The sequence below is a fragment of the Anguilla rostrata genome, chromosome 5 (genome assembly GCF_018555375.3).
Source record: "Anguilla rostrata isolate EN2019 chromosome 5, ASM1855537v3, whole genome shotgun sequence".
Taxonomy (NCBI): Eukaryota; Metazoa; Chordata; class Actinopteri; order Anguilliformes; family Anguillidae; genus Anguilla; species Anguilla rostrata.
Window position 1 is genome coordinate 58,067,971 of NC_057937.1, and position 6,867 is coordinate 58,074,837.

General features: G+C 38.7%; 1 protein-coding gene across 4 annotated transcripts in view; it reads right to left on the reverse strand.

Annotated features, from left to right (window-relative positions):
• LOC135255761 (zinc finger protein 536-like) overlaps window positions 1-2,025 on the reverse strand; it is a 169,706-nt gene extending 167,681 nt beyond the window's left edge. For 2 of the 4 annotated variants that reach the window (XM_064337333.1, XM_064337335.1), the window contains exon 1: window positions 1,191-1,829. The gene's annotated coding sequence lies outside the window, so the exon portion shown is untranslated. Of the gene's footprint in view, window positions 1-1,190; window positions 1,830-1,903 lie in introns of those variants that run through there. The other 2 variants (XM_064337336.1, XM_064337334.1) reach the window with 2 other exon arrangements.
• Between the last annotated feature and the right edge of the window lie 4,842 nt (window positions 2,026-6,867).

Here is a 6,867-nt window from a genome sequence, read left to right on the forward strand (position 1 = left end):
CAACAGCTGTATTTTAGCAGGAAATCCCGAGCTATATATACCTAAGAAAAAAAAACTATTTCCGAAAATAAGAACTGTATAAAATAAGAACTGGCTATCTCACTAACGTTTTTCTCATCATTAAAGAAACTCACTGATAACACCATGACGTTAGTTGCCTATTTGCATTCATTTTACTGTTTTATAGACTACTGACTCATACAAATAGACAATATGTTCCCCTTTCAATGGTCGAGATTACTCAGATCCAAGTGAGCTGTGTGGTTTGTTTGAAAACCTGCATGCCATCATTTCTGTACAAAAACAATTCTGTTTTTTTTTTTGTTGTTGTTTTTTTTTTGTGATTAATACCACAGTCGGTAACTTTCTGTCTTTATCCTCCCTGCTTCTTTCTCATACATTTCCTTATTTTCTTAAACTGTAGCCTATTTGCAACAGTGTCGTTATAGGCTACTTCTTATTTCTTTATTGTTGCGTGATAAAAAAGGCAATAAAATCCGACATGAAAATTATTTAATAGTTGCTGAAAGGCATAGGCTAATGCTCCTAAAAGCATAACGCAGGACTGCAATTCATACGGGGTCAGTCACAGCACAAAATGGCAGGTCTCACGCGCTTCCATCTCACAAGTTTTGACACATCGCATTCACCAGATAACTTTGATCCTGATTCTCAAAAAGCGTGTTTGGGTTCGCTTCAATGCAGAACAGAGTCACCCAAGGTCTTATGGGAAGGTTGTAGTGTATTCTAAAAAAACAAGAAAGTTTTATTTTGTGTCCACCCGTCGATTCTGCAGCTTTTGGTGTGACCTTTCTTAGGCTACGGGTGAATATTAACTTTCGCTTCAATCTTTAGCGGTTTTAAGACAATATCTAACTCTCTGTGATGATTCCACAGTTGGATCAGGACGGAATCTAAGATATATAGGCTATACAGGGAACAGCCAAGTTCGACAGCGGCGTTCAATGGCTTCTCGGTTGCGTTCATATGTTGCTGTTTTCCCATACCCGCATGCAAACGTCACTGCTTTGGATATTTAATTATACTGCAATTGTTCATCACTGAGGCAAAATAGGACCCGCTGTGATGTTAGAAGAGAGACAAACCCCGTCTAAAGCGTTTTTTAAAGCGCCAAGTCCTCCACTAAAACGTATTCGAATGAACTGAAAGAGTCTAAAAGCGGGTCTTACCTTTAAATTTAAAGCAACGCGTTGAAGGGACTCCTGCACATAAACGAAGCGTTGTGGAAGATTGTGTTCACTGAATAATGAAGCATGTCCACAAGATTTGACTTGATCATTTTCTTGCGCTGAAGGGGGAAAAGTGCGGCTCGGACCTGTTACGATTGCCCACTCCAAAATCCCCCTCCAACTGTTCCACGCGCATCCCGAGTAGAGAGCATATAATTTTATTACGTCTCTTTTCGGGACAAACGTGTCCATTGATACCGATCAATTAGCATCACAGGAAATGTCCATCTTTTAGCCCGGACTCCCCCCTATTTGGTAGGTGAAATGCGTTGTACCGTTAAAAAGCACTCCATTGTCGTCCGCGGCGTTATTCACAGCAACTAGATAGGTCTCGCGGCACTCGGCTTTGATGACCGAAAAGGCTGAGCACTTGCTAGTATAACACAGTCTCTAATCGTTCATTTTTCTCCCGTGTAGCAACTGAAAAAATGAACACATCGCCGCTTGGTCCTGACCTTGAGCGCTCTTACTAAAATATGTTCTTTTCCTTTTTTTTTTCTTTTTCTTTTTTCAAGAGGAACCTCACTCACATTCAGTCTTGTTATGTTCGGAGACTCGGCGCAGAATTGGATTTGATACCTGTCATCTCAGAAAAGAGTAATCCTCCCTGGCCGACAAAATACATACATACCAGTTAAATTTTGATTCCTTACCTTTTCGGATAACTAGTTCAAGTATATGTTCTTCCAAAAACTCCAGTGTAAATCGGTGTAGACAGCGCGTTCCAAGCATCAGTCACCGCTCTCGCGCCTAAAGAGAAGTAATCAGCGATAAAATGACGTTGATCTACACTGTAACCTTGTGGCGTATTTAATGTAAATAAGGCTGTTATGATGCCAGTCGTATGCATGCGGACGCAAAGGGTTCAGGCACGAGCATTTTTCTATTCTCCGACTAGAAAGCTTATTCTTCCGCGTAGTTTAGAGCACTATTTTGATACAATGAAAAACAATATGTTTAAAAGTGTCATTTTGGGTGGCTAATCGCGTTGCCCCCGAAAAAAATATGCAGATGACACTGCTTATGAAGATTAAGAGAATACCATATCACGCTACCTCATAGGGTCATATAAAATGTAAATAAAAAGATGTTAGAATGGGAAGTTTGATGATGAAATAAAACTTTTTTTGAGTTTTACTCGTTAAGCAACGTGTCAACGATGACCGTACAGGCAACAAAATGATCGTTAGTGGATGGTTTGATAGGGTATGCATCTATGGAAAAACAGAAGCCGATAATATGTTTGTAGATTTCGTGTCCCAGAGTTGACAAAGGCTAATGCTTCAATATAGTCTTTGTTATAGGATTATATAATGATAATCGTGTAATTACGGGAAAGGATTTGGTAATAATAATGATAGCGTATCGAAATACAGCAACAAGGAGCTTGTTTTAAAAAATACACCCACATGTGATATCACGGACGGTTAGGAACAAGGAGCGCTTGAAAAGGTTGACAAAGAAGTAGACATTGATGCGCGTGATTACAGCGAGACGGATTGATTATTCAAAATGTCGAGCCACAGGGACACTTTGAACATTGATTCAGGTAAAACCTGATTCTCAGTGCATCAGGACTGAAATTGCTTCCCCAGAGGGGGGAGAAGAAAAAAACGGACAAACGCCGGTTTTATTCACGCGCACAGAATCCGAGTCCTGTTCCCTTGCCTTACACCAGGACATCATGTAATCCAAACTGAACCAAAGAAAAAGCGCCTAGTAACCTATCCTTTTTATTTGAATAAGCACAGAACAATCTCGCGTCGATTAAATATAAAAATATCTTAAGTTTTTTTTATTTCTTTCTTTTTTAAAGCAACAATGAGGCCAGTGGGTTTCGATTTGTTTAATTATTGTGCTGTCGTGCTTATACTGCCCTGCGATCGTTTAATTATGTTGGCCATTTCTCGGCAAGTAGAAGAGTAATAATGATTTGCGAGAGTAGGCCTGTTCGTGAAAACTCACAGACTGTGTGTACGTTCGAAAGTGTGGATGATTTGTGTTGGATACTTGCGTATTTGCGCACAATTCGTACATTTTTTGTTAAAATAAAGCCGTCGATGCAACTACGGAACAACGTCAAGTTGAATGCGTTGTGCATTTTACTACTTTATTCGTATTCAAGACAGTTTTAAAAAGTTTTGCAGTCCTTAAACCGTTTTTTATTCTCACGTATCGCCTTAACGTTCAGAAATTCAGACGACATTTTCCAGTTTAATTTGAATGAGATTCCTTTTTAATAAAATTCAAAAATAAACGTTTAGCCTCTATAGAAATTAGCATACCATCTCCATCAATAATATCGCTACCTCTATGGGAATAATAACTAGAACAGTGGGGCTTCCCCTTTTTTCCAATTCTTCATGGACCAACTGCGCGTTTTCACTTTTCTATTCAAGCTTATATAGCAAGTGAAGTGATTCTTTATTGATGACAGGTCCGACAAAGGAACGAGTATGGGAAAGCAGGTCAAAAGCAAGTGGCCATATGAACTTAAGCATGTATAATTAAACGATGTATTTGGGATATATAATACAGACTGTATAATAATTTAGTGGCACGGCAAGGCAGTGCTTCAAATAGCTTGTGTTGTGTGTGTGTATGTGTGGGTGTGAGCGCGTGCGCGCGTGCCCTGACAAGAATGCAACTTCAGTCGGTATATGTATGCGAGTAGGCCTATTGTGTCGTGACATTCTTAATCAGTCACATAGTAGACTATGTTCGATCGAAACTTTTTTGGCTCGTCTGCACTTTCTCAGACGTATACATGTATTCCCTAAAGAGAATGCACTGTGACCCACGTTTCGCCTTATATAACGGTATATCGAGCTATATTGCTTCAAAACAACGTGTTAAATACGCAGCCTATGTCTATGTATGCGTAATAGTGCCTTAGGTGAAAATAGATTGATTTTACACCAGTCGGGTGCCAAGAAAGATGTACATTTGAGTTGTTAGATAACCAGCAAATATTAAACTATTAACTATTAATGATAAAAATTATGAATATTTTTTTAATAGTCTCCATTCTCTATTTGTTGCCCAGGTTTATAGCGAGTGCAAAACCGCTTGTTTGTTTAGGTTTTTTTTTTTTTTTTTTTTTTAAATGAGAAAAAGTTCTATTTAGTATTTGTTTAGCATTATTATATTTTATTGTCTTTGTTGTTGCTGTTGTTGTTAATAATAATAATAATAATAATAATAATACATCTTTTATGTGTGCAGGCTTACCTCAATCTCAAACTGACAAACTAAGGGGAAAATCTAAAATATAAAGACCTCACAATATTACAACAAATACCTTTTATTCAATAACAAAGGTAATATCAAATTAAAGCAAGTGTTGCTGTATGTTTGCTATGTTCTCAGAAAACAAATTTAGTTAGTTTTGGTGAAATTCAGGTCTTTATTAAAATAAAAAACAGGCCTTTACAATGCATGTATAACTCTGACTAGGACTCACTAGCTGTACATCCTACCCTAAACTCTTGGTCCAAAATTTAGGGACATGCTGATGTTATATTTAGCATTATAGCCCTAAATTCACTCTGCTGCCTATAGCCCTGTGTCCTCAAATCTCCCCTTGCACCAAGAGACCATCGCTGGTATAAACACTGCAGTTTTTTTTGGGCCACAACCATCCCTGGGACACACAATTCAAGTTTGTTTGTTTTTGGGACCACAACAAAATTTTCGTTTATGGCCACCAAAACCCTAGGGCCAGCTCTGCTTGCACCTACTATGGCAATTAACCTTAATTAGTAGGTCAAGGTAGTGAAACTTACTCTCGGGTTGTGGCACCAAGAACTCTCTTTGCTCTTTGCCTAACCTACTTGTGTGCACTTTGTAAGCTGCTCTGCGCGTAAGACAATGGGATAAAACAAGGAAATGTACTCAAAGGTAGGGAGAACGCACGCGGCAGATTACAGTTATACTGCAGGGGGGGCTTAACCGCACAGCTTTAAAAAGCTTTCTGGCACGTCGCAGGGCACACAGGTGACGTAGAGATAAAGGTGCCCTCGTTCGTGCGGTTTGCCCTTGATATTAGAGCACGCCGCTCTTTTCGACGAGGAAGGATTAAGATTCGCCCTCTTCTGTACACGTGGACATGCGTGCAAGTACAGTCAACTTCAAATCATTTCCCATCCTCAAGATCATACGTGACATTGTGCACTTAACCAGGGTATGAGCTATACAGTCATCGGGAGGTGACCGTATAGGTCATGTGCAGAATGGCAAATTGTTGCCTTCCCATTATTTTTTAGATGACAGCTTTGACATAGCCAGTGTTTCCACAACATATCTACAATGTTCTAGGCATTCGTCACGGTTTCTGTAATTATGATAATGGTTTGCAGGGATATGCAGCCCTTTTTCGTAATCCCAATGCGCTTCACAGTGGAGAGGGAGAAACTGACCACCTGGGCCTTGGCAGCCATTTTGTGTCAGAATGCATGCCTGTCCTACAGCTATTTTTGGGCCTGTTGGACATTATCAAGAAATAGTTAACAATGACAATGGATTGTACCTGGTTTAATTTGCATGAAAAATAAGTTTGCTTTGAAGGAAGAAGGATTATTCTCAAACAGTTAATTTGTAAAAAAAATAAAAATAAAATAATAATTTTTTAAAGTTTGGAAAAGCTGTGTACCTCTGGATTATGCCATTGAACTACTTAATGAAAGGAAATAGGATGTCATTCTGAGCCAGTGGAATTTCTGAACACATGTTCTGCTCGCTTGACCTTAAACTGTGAGCGTTTGAAGTACTTAAACTCTGAATCATAAGCGGTTGGCGAGAAAAAAATCTTTTTTTAGTTTGTTTAACTAGTTATCATTGTTCATTTTTGTCCGTAGTTGTTCTCTGAATTGCTATTTGTATATTTCAACACATGGTAACATATTATTCAATTTTCTTTATTTGGACAAAGATAAATGTTTAACCGCACTGACATGACATGGTGAGCATTTAACATCGATGGAAATGCCACTGAAACAAATATTTGAAACTGAACCTTACGGATGTCGGCAGGTTTTTTTTTTGTGAGCAGTTGTTGAACTTTCTTTTCCACCATACAGTGTTCACATATTCATAGCACAGTTTAAATAAAATTTCCAGCCACAATGCTAAATTGTTTCCCAGAATTAATGAACAGTGAGAACTGTGTCCACGATCCATGACAGAAAGCTGGACGGATGCTAATTCAAATCATATGAATAATAAAACCGCAGAAGAAGATTTCTAAACGAAAACATCTGACTTGAATCGATAGCAAGAAATGCTAGGCACAAGGGACTAAGCAATGATTACTTCACGTTTAAAAGACTTAAGATAGACCTTATCATTCCCCCGTGTCCTGCTAAAATAAAATGGAGAGCTTTAAGGAACACAGGGAAAAACAACCAATGCATTGAGTTCCTGTTGTTGTGTGTACGCTCAACAAAAAAGTAGTAAGAACAAACACCCCAAAAAAGGTGCTGATTAAAGATCCATTAATCAAAGCAAAAACAGTCTAAATCGTCCACTTCTCTCCATGCACGCCTGAGTTAGTGTCTGCATGACTGTCGGCCTATATTAGTATGTGTGTTTGTGTGTGTGAGCATGTGCATTTGTATGA